Source organism: Panthera pardus, unplaced genomic scaffold, assembly GCF_024362965.1.
Source record: "Panthera pardus isolate Hobbes unplaced genomic scaffold, ASM2436296v1 HiC_scaffold_10, whole genome shotgun sequence".
Taxonomy (NCBI): domain Eukaryota; kingdom Metazoa; phylum Chordata; class Mammalia; order Carnivora; family Felidae; genus Panthera; species Panthera pardus.
The window spans coordinates 72,135,421-72,149,828 of record NW_026526655.1 but is presented as its reverse complement, the minus strand read 5'-3'; the positions used below and the strand labels follow the sequence as shown (position 1 = coordinate 72,149,828).

At 36.7% G+C, this 14,408-nt stretch overlaps 1 long non-coding RNA gene and 1 other non-coding gene across 2 annotated transcripts in view; both read right to left on the bottom strand.

The window, feature by feature from the left end:
- Positions 1–5,704: 5,704 nt before the first annotated feature.
- Positions 5,705–14,408, bottom strand: part of LOC128778657 (uncharacterized) — a 45,881-nt gene continuing 37,177 nt past the window's right edge. The window contains exon 3 of the long non-coding RNA XR_008424390.1: positions 5,705–6,862. This is a non-coding gene — a long non-coding RNA (uncharacterized LOC128778657). The remainder of the gene's footprint in view (positions 6,863–14,408) is intronic.
- LOC128772691 (U6 spliceosomal RNA) lies at positions 12,945–13,051 on the bottom strand. Its single transcript, XR_008416849.1, has one exon. It is a non-coding gene; the product is annotated as a U6 spliceosomal RNA (small nuclear RNA).

Below are 14,408 nucleotides of genomic sequence, written 5' to 3'. Positions count from 1 at the left end.
GAAAATTAGAGAACTAAGTGATACACTAAAAAGAAATAATATATGCATAATTGGTATCCCAGAGGAGGAAGAGAGAGGGAAAGGTGCTGAAGGGGTACTTGAAGAAATTATAGTTGAGAACTTCCCTGACCTGGGGAAGGAAAAAGGCATTGAAATTCAAGAGGCACAGAGAACCCCCTTCAGACATAACTTGAATCAATCTTCTGCACAACATATCATAGTGAAACTGGCAAAATACAAGGATAAAGAGAAAATTCTGAAAGCAGCAAGGGATAAACGTGCCCTCACATATAAAGGGAGACCTATAAGACTCATGACTGATCTCTCTTTTGAAACTTGGCAGGCCAGAAAGGCTTGGCACGATATCTTCAGTGTCCTAAACAGAAAAAATATGCAGCCGAGAATCCTTTATCCAGCAAGTCTGTCATTTAGAATAGAAGGAGAGATAAAGGTCTTACCAAAAAACCAAAAACTGAAGGAATTCGTCACCACTAAACCAGCCCTACAAGAGATCCTAAGGGGGATCCTGTGAAACAAAGTACCAGAGACATCACTACAAGCATAAAACATACAGACATCACAATGATTCTAAACCCGTATCTTTCTATAATAACACTGAATGTAAATGGATTAAATGCGCCAACGAAAAGACATAGGGTACCAGAATGGATAAAAAAACAAGACCCATCTATTTGCTGTCTACAAGAGACTCATTTTAGATCTGAGGACACCTTTAGATTGAGAGTGAGGGGATGGAGAACTATTTATCATGCTACTGGAAGCCAAAAGAAAGCTGGAGTAGCCATACTTATATGAGACAAACTAGACTTTAAATTAAAGGCTGTAACAAGAGATGAAGAAGGGCATTATATAATAATTACAGGGTCTATCCATCAGGAAGAGCTAACAATTATAAATGTCTATGCGCCGAATACAGGAGCCCCCAAATATATAAAACAATTACTCATAAAAATAAGCAACCTTATTGATAAGAATGTGGTAATTGCAGGGGACTTTAACACCCCACTTACAGAAATGGATAGATCATCTAGACACACGGTCAATAAAGAAACAAGGGCCCTGAATGATACATTGGATCAGATGGACTTGACAGATATATTTAGAACTCTGCATCCCAAAGCAACAGAATATACTTTCTTCTCGAGTGCACATGGAATATTCTCCAAGATAGATCATATACTGGGTCACAAAACAGCCCTTCATAAGTTTACAAGAATTGAAATCATACCATGCATACTTTCAGACCACAATGCTATGAAGCTTGAAATCAACCACAGGAAAAAGTCTGGAAAACCTCCAAAAGCATGGAGGTTAAAGAACACCCTACTAACGAATGAGTGGGTCAACCAGGCAATTAGAGAAGAAATTAAAAAATAGATGGAAACAAACAAAAATGAAAACACAATAATCCAAATGCTTTGGGACGCAGCGAAGGCAGTCCTGAGAGGAAAATACATTGCAATCCAGGCCTGTCTCAAGAAACAAGAAAAATCCCAGATACAAAATCTAACAGCACACCTAAAGGAAATAGAAGCAGAACAGCAAAGGCAGCCTAAACCCAGCAGAAGAAGAGAAATAATAAAGATCAGAGCAGAAATAAACAATATAGAATCTAAAAAAACGGTAGAGCAGATCAACGAAACCAAGAGTTGGTTTTTTGAAAAAATAAACAAAATTGACAAACCTCTAGCCAGGCTTCTCAAAAAGAAAAGGGAGATGACCCAAATAGATAAAATCATGAATGAAAATGGGATTATTACAACCAATCCCTCAGAGATACAAACAATTATCAGGGAATAGTATGAAAAATTATATGCCAACAAATTGGATAACCTGGAAGAAATGGACAAATTCCTAAACACCCACACTCTTCCAAAACTCAATCAGGAGGAAATAGAAAGCTTGAACAGACCCATAACCAGCGAAGAAATTGAATCGGTTATCAAAATCTCCCAACAAATAAGAGTCCAGGACCAGATGGCTTCCCAGGGGAGTTCTACCAGACGTTTAAAGCAGAGATAATACCTATCCTTCTCAAGCTTTTCCAAGAAATAGAAAGGGTAGGAAAACTTCCAGACTCATTCTATAAAGCCAGTATTACTTTGATTCCTAAACCAGACAGAGACCCAGTAAAAAAAGAGAACTACAGGCCAATATCCCTGATGAATATGGATGCAAAAATTCTCAATAAGATACTAGCAAATCGAATTCAACAGCATATAAAAAGAATTATTCACCATGATCAAGTGGGATTCATTCCTGGAATGCAGGGCTGGTTCAACATTCGCAAATCAATCAATGTGATACATCACATTAACAACAAAAAAGAGAAGAACCATATGATCCTGTCAATCGATGCAGAAAAGGCCTTTGACAAAATCCAGCACCCTTTCTTAATAAAAACCCTTGAGAAAGTCGGGATAGAAGGAACATACTTAAAGATCATAAAAGCCATTTATGAAAAGCCCACAGCTAACATCATCCTCAACGGGGAAAAACTGAGAGCTTTTTCCCTGAGATCAGGAACACGACAGGGATGCCCACTCTCACAGCTGTTGTTTAACATAGTGCTGGAAGTTCTAGCATCAGCAATCAGACAACAAAAGGAAATCAAAGGCATCAAAATTGGCAAAGATGAAGTCAAGCTTTCGCTTTTTGCAGATGACATGATATTATACATGGAAAATCCGATAGACTCCACCAAAAGTCTGCTAGAACTGATACATGAATTCAGCAAAGTTGCAGGATACAAAGTCAATGTACAGAAATCCGTTGCATTCTTATACACTAACAATGAAGCAACAGAAAGACAAATAAAGAAACTGATCCCATTCACAATTGCACCAAGAAGCATAAAATACCTAGGAATAAATCTAACCAAAGATGTAAAAGATCTGTATGCTGAAAACTATAGAAAGCTTATGAAGGTAACTGAAGAAGAATTAAAGGAATGGAAAGACATTCCCTGCTCATGGATTGGAAGAATAAATATTGTCAAAATGTCAATACTACCCAAAGCTATCTACACATTCAATGCAATCCCAATCAAAATTGCACCAGCATTCTTCTCGAAACTAGAACAAGCAATCCTAAAATTCATATGGAACCACAAAAGGCCCCGAATAGCCAAAGTAATTTTGAAGAAGAAGACCAAAGCAGGAGGCATCACAATCCCAGGCTTTAGCCTCTACTACAAAGCTGTCATCATCAAGACAGCATGGTATTGGCACAAAAACAGACACATAGACCAATGGAATAGAATAGAAACCCCAGAACTAGACCCACAAACGTATGGCCAACTAATCTTTGACAAAGCAGGAAAGAACATCCAATGGAAAAAAGACAGTCTCTGTAACAAATGGTGCTGGGAGAACTGGACAGCAACATGCAGAAGGTTGAAACTAGACCACTTTCTGACACCATTCACAAAAATAAACTCAAAATGGATAAAGGACCTGAATGTGAGACAGGAAACCATCAAAACCTTAGAGGAGAAAGCAGGAAAAGACCTCTCTGACCTCAGCCGTAGCAATCTCTTACTCGACACATCCCCAAAGGCAAGGGAATTAAAAGCAAAAGTGAATTACTGGGACCTTATGAAGATAAAAAGCTTCTGCACAGCAAAGGAAACAACCAACAAAACTAAAAGGCAACCAACGGAATGGGAAAAGATATTTGCAAATGACATATCGGACAAAGGGCTAGTATCCAAAATCCAGAAAGAGCTCACCAAACTCCACACCCGAAAAACAAATAACCCAGTGAAGAAATGGGCAGAAAACATGAATAGACACTTCTCTAAAGAAGACATCCGGATGGCCAACAGGCACATGAAAAGATGTTCAACGTCACTCCTTATCAGGGAAATACAAATCAAAACCACACTCAGACATCACCTCACGCCGGTCAGAGTGGCCAAAATGAACAAATCAGGAGACTATAGATGCTGGCGAGGATGTGGAGAAAAGGGAACCCTCTTGCACTGTTGGTGGGAATGCAAATTGGTGCAGCTGCTCTGGAAAGCAGTGTGGAGGTTCCTCAGAAAATTAAAAATAGACCTACCCTATGACCCAGCAATAGCACTGCTAGGAATTTACCCAAGGGATACAGGAGTACTGATGCATAGGGGCACTTGTACCCCAATGTTTATAGCAGCACTCTCAACAATAGCCAAATTATGGAAAGAGCCTAAATGTCCATCAACTGATGAATGGATAAAGAAATTGTGGTTTATATACACAATGGAATACTACGTGGCAATGAGAAAAAATGAAATACGGCCTTTTGTAGCAACGTGGATGGAACTGGAGGGTGTGATGCTAAGTGAAATAAGCCATACAGAGAAAGACAGATACCATATGGTTTCACTCTTATGTGGATCCTGAGAAACGTAACAGAAACCCATGGGGGAGGGGAAGGAAAAAAAAAAAAAGAGGTTAGAGTGGGAGAGAGCCAAAGCATAAGAGACTGTTAAAAACTGAGAACAAACTGAGGGTTGATGGGGGGTGGGAGGGAGGGGAGGGTGGGTGATGGGTATTGAGGAGGGCACCTTTTGGGATGAGCACTGGGTGTTGTATGGAAACCAATTTGACAATAAATCTCATATATTAAAAAAAAAAGAAAAAAAAAGAAAAAAGAAATATTAAGTAAAAAAAAAAAAAAAAAAAGAATCAACTGTACTTCTATCAGACAAAACAAACTTATAGCCAAAAATGGTAACAAGAAGTGAAGATGGTCATTATGTAATGCTAAGGGAATCCATTCATCAAGAAGCTGTAACAATCTTAAATATACATGCACTTAACATTAGAGCACCTAAATATATTAAGTAAACTCTAACAGATTTGAATGGAAAAATAGACATTGTATTGTAAGAGCAGTGGACTTCAATACCCCATTTTCAACAATGAATAGATCATTCAGATAGAAAATCAACAAGGAAATATTGGACTTGAACCATACTTTAGACCAAATGGAACAGATGTGCACAAAAAATTCCATCCAACAGTGGTAGAATACACATTCTTCACAAATGCACAAGGAACATTTTCCTGGATAGATCATATGATAGGCCATAAAACAACTTTTAGCAAATTTAAGACTGAAATCATACCAAGCATTTTTTCTGACCATAGTGCTATGAGAATAGAAATCAATTAACAGGAGTAAAGCTGGAAAATTCATAGATATGTGGGGATTAAACAACAAGCTCATGAATAACCAATGGATCAAAAACTAAATCAGAGAGAAATCAAGAACTCTCTTGAAACAAATGAAAATGGACCACAATATATCAAACCCTACGGTATGCTGCAAAATCAGTTCTTTATTTTTTTTAAGTTTTAATTTATTTTTAGTACTCTCTACAGCCAACAACGGGCTTAAAACTCATGACAAGATCAAGAGTTGCACGATTTTCTGACTGAGCCAGCCAGATGCCCCTGCAAAATCAGTTATAAGAGGGAAGTTTACAGAGTCAACGCCTACATTAACAGGAAAAATCTCAAAAAAGAAAAAGAAAGGAAAAGAAAGAAAAAAGACAAGAAAGATCTCAAAACAAACAGCTTCACTTAACATCTTCAGGAACTAAAAAAGAAAAATAAGCTAAGTCCCAAATTAGCAGATGAAAGGAAATAAAAAATATCAGAGCAGAAATAAATGAGAGACAAGAAAAAATAATATAAAATATCAATGAAACTAACCTACATTTTTGAAAAGATAAATAGAATTGATAAACATTAGCTAGACTGTCACTGAGTGGAGAAAAGCAAATGTTTGTGCACTATTGGTGGGAATGTAAATTGGTACAACTACTATAGAAATCAGTATGTAAGTTCCTCAAAAAATTAAAGATAGAACTACCATATCTGATTTCTGGGTATATATTTAAAGGACATGAGAAGAGGCTCTCAAAGAGATTATCTGTACCATCCTGTTCAGTACAGCATTATTTACAATAGCTAACATACGGCAACTTAATGCCTTAAAAACACAAGTTTATACTTATGCACATAAGAAGTTTGACGTGAGTTTTTTTAAGATTTTACTTTTAAATAATCTCTACACCCAACATGGGGCTGGAACTCCCAACCTTGAAATCAAGAGTTGAATGCTCTACCAACTGAGCCAGCGAGGCACTCCTAAAATGAATTTTATTGGACTAAAACTAAGGTGTTGACAGGTCTAATTCCTTCTGAGGGCTTCAAGGAAGAATCTGTTTCTTGCTTCATCCAGCTTCTGGAAACTACCCGTATACCTTGGTTCCTGGCCACATTACTCCAATCTCTGCTTTGTTGTCCCATTGCCACCTTCTCTTGCCTCCATCTTATAAAAACTCTTGTGATTAGATTTAAGGTTTTATCCAGATAACCCAGGATAACTGCCCATCTCCAGATCTTTAACTGAATTACATCTGCAAGTCCCTTTTGTCATATAAGTTGACACTTTTTGGTTCTTGAAATTAGAATGTGAGTACCACAGTAGTCAACTCCTCTGTTACCCAGCCACTGGCAACCACTGCTGATAGATCTGTCCCTAGTAGTTTTACCTTTTCCAGAATTTCATATAAGTGCAATTACTACAGCATGTAGCCTTTGCAGTCTGGCTTCTTTCTCTCTTAGCATAATAAATATGAAATTCATCCATGTCATCGCATCAATCAGTTCATTCCTTTGCATTACTGAGAAATATTCCATTGCATGGACATACCATATCTTGTTTATCCATTCACAAGTTGAAGGATATTTGTGTTTCCAGTTTTTGCCAAGTATGAAAAAAGCTGATAAAAACACTAATGTGCAGTTTTTTGTGGGAGCACAGTTTCATTCTCTTGGGTAATTACCTAGGAATAAGAATGCTAGTTTGTATGGTTAGCATGTTTAACGTTCTAAGAAACTGTCAAACTGCACTGCAATGTACCTCTACCCCTTGTATCTTTTTTTAAAGTTTATTTATTTATTTTTAGAGAGAGTGAGTAAACAGAGAGGGGGCAGGGAAGGGAGAAAGAGGATCCCAAGCAGGTTGCACACTGCCAAAGCAGAGCCCAACACAGGGCTCAAACTCATGAACTGTGAGACCTGAGCTGAAACCAAGCATTAGATGTTCAACCGACTGAGCCACCCAGGCGCACACCACGCCCTTTATCTTTTCTGATGCACATATAGTTAACCACTGCATAAACAAAGAAAAAGTGTTTGTAAAGAAAAAGTTAAGGAAATAGTTTTTGATTAGACAACACTGTTTACCAAAGTGCTAACAATGAATTCTCAATAGAGAAAGACATAGATACAAAAATAGGAAAATACATTTAAAAGACAGGACAGATACTTCTAAAGGCTCTAACATATATCTAAGAATATTTCCAGAAATTATTCAAGAGAATAAGAGAACATAATATTCAATAAATAACAGCTGAAAATTTTCCAAAATTCTGGAGATATTTAAATCCACAGATTGATAGTGCATAAACAGAATAGTCTTACCCAGACACACTATGATAAAAACAGTAAGGATAGTAAGAACAAAGAGAAAATCTTAAATCTACCATAATGAATAAACGGATTACCTAAAAGAATGAAAATTAAGATTGATAAAATATTTAACCAACAATAGCAGAAGCTAGACAACAATGAAAAAATCTACAACTTTTTATGTGAAATACTGGGACCAACAATATTTCAGAATTCGGATTTTTATGGGGGAAGAAGGATGTTAGAAAATTAATATGGTTCATATCCTCCTATACATTACATAGGACTTCCATTAGCACATTTAGCCAACCCCAAGGAATAATGCTTAAGTAGCAAGGTGAAAGGGGTAGATGTTAGGCTCCAGAAGCTTCTACAGAGATATGAAGAGATACATCACAGTAGAGAAGATTGGGCAGAATAATACTAAGTTTGTTTGGACACTGCAAATTAAATCACCACTTTACATGGATTTACCTTTTTCTGTATTGTTTATATAAAATAAGTAAGTTAGTTTCCAGATCTTTTCTTCTGAAATCCCTCTCCTGCAAAAATCCATCTCCTACTCCCTGGAGGTCCACTCTTAAAATGTTTTTGGTCTACAATCCTAGAACTGTATTTTTAAAAATACCTTTTTTGACCTAGATTCAAAATAAGAAATGTATTTTACATTACAATACACAAATCACTTGCTCACACACATAAACATCTGTAATAAAAGTTTCTGTAATAGTAATTATATTATGTGACTAGTACTGGCATTTTCTATTGTTTTATTCAACTTGAAACAATGTGACTTACTAAACTGACTTCATGACACACCAATTGGTAACAACCTGCAGCCTAAAAATGATCTAGAAATTTTCTATGCATGTATACAAATTTTATGTAAAAATGTGATAAGACCATATAAATTATATCTTTGTTACATTGTAGCTGACTTTAAGAAAAATTTTATTTAAATTCAAGTTAGAGAACATAAATGTAATATTAATTTCAGGTGTAAAATTTAGTGATTCAGCACTCACATATAACACCCAGAGTTCATCACAAGTGCACTCCTTAATCCCTATCACCTATTTAACCCCCCACCCCCACACCTTTCCTTTGGTAAACCATCAGTTTGTTCTCTATAGTTAAGAGTCTGTTTTTTGGTTTGCCTCTCTCTCTCTCTCTCTTTTGTTTTGCTCATTTGTTTATTAAATTCCACATAAGAGTAAAATCATATGGCATTTGTCCTTCTCTGGCTTATTTTGCTTAACACAATACTCTCTAGCTCCATCCATGCTATTGTCAATAGACATTGTAGCTATCTTTATTCAGTCTTTTTTACACTGTTTGTTAATATGTTCTTAGTGTCACTAAGAGCTAAAGCATACCTATATCCTCATTTGCACTTTCTTTACTTGTAATTGTATTCTGGAAGCAATAAATTATTTTCTTGGGGCACCTGGGTGGCTCAGTTAGTTAAGCGTCTGACTCTTGATTTTTGGCTCAGGTCAGGGTCTCATGGTTCGTGGGTTTGAGGCAGTGCAGAGCCTGCCTGGGATTCTCTCTCTCCCTCTCTATCGCTCTCTTTCTCTCAAAAGTAAATAAACATTTAAAAATAAAACAAAGTAAAATAAAACAAAATAAAATATTTTCTAAAACGACTTTCTAAGGGAGTGCCTGATTGGCTCAGTTGGAAGAGCATGAGACTCTTGATCTCAAGGTCATGAATTCAAGCCCCACATTGGGTGTAGACATTATTAGAAATAAATAATAAACTTTAAAAATAAATAAATAAAATAAAACGGCTTTCCAAGATATAGAACACAAGTATCCGGTAGGGTAGTAACCTTCTTATGTCACAGATCAAAGAGATATATTTTCAAACTTCCACAAGAAATCCTATATTTTTATATGGAATTTCCTGTCCAACAGGCCAAGCTGTCTACATCATTCTTACTCACTGAAGTGGAATTTGAGGGTGGAGGTATTATTGCTTGAAAGAGTTATGAGTAATGTCAAGATCTCCCTCCTTTATGCCCCTGCTATGCCCTTTTATGTATGCATGTTAAGCTAGACTGTTTAGTTATTAGTTTTGTTATGTAAATAGTGTCATGAATTTAATCACAGACCTTTATGCTTTTCATAAGAGGTGAGAAATATGAGAAAGTGTTTACACTTTAAGAAGTGCAAATAAAACGTACAAAAATGTCCTACTGCAGCTGTATAATTTTATTAATAATTTCTAGATACCAAGTAAGCTATAATTTTTATTTAGAAAGAATAAGCATCAACCAATTTTAAATGGTAACATTTGGTAACTGACATAATTAACTAAGGTATTGCACTTAAGAATAACAAATAGGGTATGTTTCTTACAACTTTTAACTCTGGGTTTTTTTTACTTTTTATGTTGAAGTGACTTCAGATTTAATAATAGCGTTAGGGGTGCCTGGGTGGCTTGGTCAGTTAAATGCCAGATTTCGGCTCAGGTCATGATCTCACGGTTCATGGGTTTGAGCCCTGCATCAGGCTCTGTGCTGACAGCTCAGAGCCTGGAGCCTGCTTCGGTTTCTGTGTTTCCCTCTCCTTCTGCCCCTCCCCACTTGGATTCTGTCCCTCTCTCTCTTAAAACTAAATAGTTAAAATAATAATAATAATAAAGTTACAAAATAGTACAAACCACTCAGCACCAAGATCTTGGTTTCTAAATATTATTCCTCAATAAAGGGAACAAGGTTCTGGAGAAATAGCCCATTTAGGACAGGGACAAGGAAAATACAAGATAAAAGAGAAGCATGTGGAAATATCAAAAAGCAAGGCAAAGCTCACAAACCAAAAGGATGGGGATATATCAAAAGGCCATAGGAGATCACCAGGATTTCCAATAGTTAAAGCTGGAACCATTTCGGTGATAGAATAAATAATGTATTAGATTTAACTCAAAGAATGAAATAAATACAGATGAGTCCATAGAAATATAAATAATAAATAGACAGAAAAGAGTCAAATATCCATTATAAAGGAATCCAAATGATATAACATAGAAACTATCCTGTCCAGGAGGTGAGGCTTAACCTGCACCCCACCTGAGCCTTTGAGACTGGGCTGGACTTAGTGACTCCCTCCCAAACAGAGTAGGAAAAATTGCAACTTTACAGAGGAGAAACCTGGCAGATACTACCTTAAGATATCAAGGTTTACATCACCAGAGATACCATGTTGATAGCATCTACTCCTGATATGATGTGATAGAAGGGTACTTCACTTCTGTAGTATTCTAAGAAGCCATAACCCCAGTCTAACCATGACAAATACATACAAAAAACAAAACTGAGGGATATTCTTAGAAATATTTCTAAGATTATTTCTAAGAAATATTTCTAAGATATTTGAGTTTCCTCAAAACTGTCAATGTCATGATTTTTTTTTTTTAAAAAAAGGCTGAGAAACTGTCACAGACCAAAGGAGACTGAAGAGAGATGACAAACAAATGCAATGTGGTACACTGGACTGCATCTTTGAATAGAAAAGGGACATTAAGGGGTACCTGGGTGGCTCAGTCTGTTAAGGGCCTGACTCTTGATTTTGGCTCAGATCATGATCTCATGGTTGGAGAGTTTGAGCCCTGCATTGGGCTCTGCACTGACAGTGTGCAGCCTGCTTAGGATTCTCTCTCTCTCCCCCCAACTCCTCTCTCTGTCCTTCTTCCGCTTGTGCACACACTTGCGCTCTCTCTCTCTCTCTCTCTCTCTCTCAAAATACACTTAAAAAAAAAAAGGACATTATGTGATTAAGGTCTGAAGTTTAGAGGAAAATTCGTAGAAAACAGATGAAATCTGAATAAAGTCAGATTTAGGGGTTTAGTTAATAGTAATGCACCAATATTGGTTTCTTAGTTTTCAAAATGTACCATGGTAATTTAAAATGAAAACTAAAATTGGACGAAGTGTGTACTATCTTTTAAACTTTTCTGTAACTCTGAAATTATTCCAAAACTTAGAAGTTTATTTTTTAAACAATACAATTTCCATAAACCCTTCTTCATTCAGATTCCCCAAACTTAACATGTGCTTTATCAGTGTCTTTCTCTCCCCTCTACAGACTTTTCTGAATTTGAAAACAAGGTGCAGACATCATTCCCCTTTATAAATATTTCAATGTAGTTCCTCAAAAAGTACATTAATTAAAATAAGGCACTTACCATTAACATAGCACTATCCAATTTACAGACCTTTACATTTTGCCAATTGTTCCACTACTATCTTTTACGACAAAAATAGAATAATAAAATAAAAGTAACTTTTTCCATCTTGACCAATGACTCAGCCCAGTGTCATACACTGTATTTAACTGTCATATCTCTTTAGACTTTGATCTGAAGCAAGTTCCTCATTCTTTGTTTTTCTTGACCTTGACATTTTTTTAAAACAACGGGCCATTTTTGGTGAACTATCCCTCAGTTTGGGTTTAATTGAAGTTTTTTCATGTTTAAATTCAGGTTACATTTTTTTTTATAAGTTCATTTGCATTTTATTTTCTCTTTAAAAATAAAACACACACACACACACGTATACACAGAAGAAAACAGATCCACTGAAAATGAGAGTGATATCCACTCAGTGCTACTAGCAGGATGGGCCAGGGTTTCCACTTCCATGGTCTGGATGAGAAGGGTTTTGCATTTGTTTGGCTGGGTGAGTTTCACCATTCATCAGGTGTTCCAGGTGAGTCATTCAGTTTTGGTTTCTCTCTGAAAGACCCCTTTGGAGGTCGCTGTATGGCCCACGTGTTTGTTTCTGCTGCCAAGCTGGTCTAATCAGATGACAATATGGCAAAGGCTCCCACATTTCCAGCTGCCCAGAGTTTCTTTCTTTCTTTTTTTATTTTAATTGCAGTATAGCTAACATACAGTGTTATACAAGTCTCAGGTGTACAATTTAGTGATTCAACGATTCTATACATTACATAGTGCTCATCATAAATGTATTCTTTAACCGGCATCACCTAGCTCCCTCATTCCCCCACCCACCACACATCTTGGAACTATCAGTTTGTTCTCTATGGTTAAGAGTTTGTTTTTTGGTTTGTCTTTCTCTTTTTCCTTTGCTTCTTTATTTTGTTTCTTAAATTCTACATATGAGTGAAACCGTATGGCATTTGTCTTTCTCTGGCTGACTTATTCCACTTAGCATAAGAATCTCTACCTTCATCCATGTAGTTGCAAATGGCAAGATTTAATTCTTTATTATGGCTGAATATATTCCATTGTATATACATATCACTTCTTTATCCATTCATCTACTGATGGCCACTTGGGCTGCTTCCAAATTTTGGCTATTGTAAATAGTGCTTCAATAAACATAAGGGTACATGTATCCCTCTGAACTAGCATTTTTGTATGTTTTGGGTAAATACCCAGTAGTGTGATTTACAGAGGTAGGGTAGTTCTATTTTTAAATTTTTTTCTTTAACATGGAAAACTTCACAAATTTGAGTGTCATCCTTGTGCAGGAGTGCCATGCTAATCTGCTCTACATCATTCCAATTATAGTACATGCACTGCTGAAGAAAGCACTCTATTTTTAACTTTTTGAAAAACCTCCATGCTGTTTTCCACAGTGGCTGCACCAGTTTGCATTCCCATCAACAGTGCAAGAGGCTTTTTTCTCCATATTCTCACCAGTACTTATTTCTTGTTGATGTCAGCCATTCTAATAGGTGTGAGGTGATATCTCATTGTAGTTCTGATTTGCATTTCCCTGATGAGGAATGATGTTGAACATCTTTTCATGTTGGCCATCTGTATATCTTCTTTGTAGAAAAGTGTCTTCATGTCTTTTTTAAAAGTTTTTATTTAAATTCCAGTTAATTAACATACAGTATAATATTAGTTTCCTGTGTATAATTTAATGATTCAACACTTACATACAAGACCCAGTGCTCATCTTAACAAGTGCACTTTTTTTTTTAACATTTTATTTTGAGTGAGCTAGACAGAGCACAAGTGGGGGAGGGGCAGAGAGAGAGGAGGGGACAAAGAATCCTAAGCAGGCTCCGGGCTCTGAGCTGTCAGCACAGAGCCCGACGCGGAGCCTGAACCCACCAACTGTGAGATCATGACCTGAGCTGAAGGTGGCCACCCAACTGACTGAGCCACCCAGGTGCCCCAATACAGCAAGTGCACTTCTTAGTCCCCATCACCTATTTAACCCATCCCTCCAGACGCCCCCCCCCCCCCCACGTAACCATCAGTTTGTTCTCTACAGTTAAGAGTTTATTTCTTGGTTTGCCTTTCTCTTTTTTCCCCTATGATCATTTGTTTTGTTTCTTAAATTCTACACGAGTGAAATCATATGTTATTTGTCTTTCTCTGAGTTATTTTGCTTAGGATAATATTCTCTAGCTCCATCCATGTCATTGCAAATGGCAAGATTTTATTATTGTTTATAGCTGTAATAATATTCCTTTTTTTATATATACACCACTTCTCTATCCATTCAGCACTTGATGGACATTTGGGCTCTTTTCATAATTTGGCTACTGTAGATTATGCTGCTTTATAAACACTGCAGTGCTTGTATTCCTTCGAATTAGTAGTTTTGTATTCTCTGGGTAAATACCTAGTAGTACAATTACTGGATCATAGGGTAGTTCTATTTTTAACTTTTTGAGAAACCTCCATACTGTTTTCCACAGTGGTTGCACCAGTCTGCATTCCCACCAACAGTGTAAGAGGGTTCCCCTTTCTCCACATCCTCTCCAAGACCTCTTATTTCTATGCTGTAAATTTTAGCCATTCTGACAAATGGGTAGTGGTATCTCATTGTAGTTTTGTTTTTCCCTGATGATGAGTGATATTGAGCATCTTTTCATGTGTTTGTTGACAATCGGTTTGTCAAACTGTCATGAAGAGAAATGTCTCATGTCTTC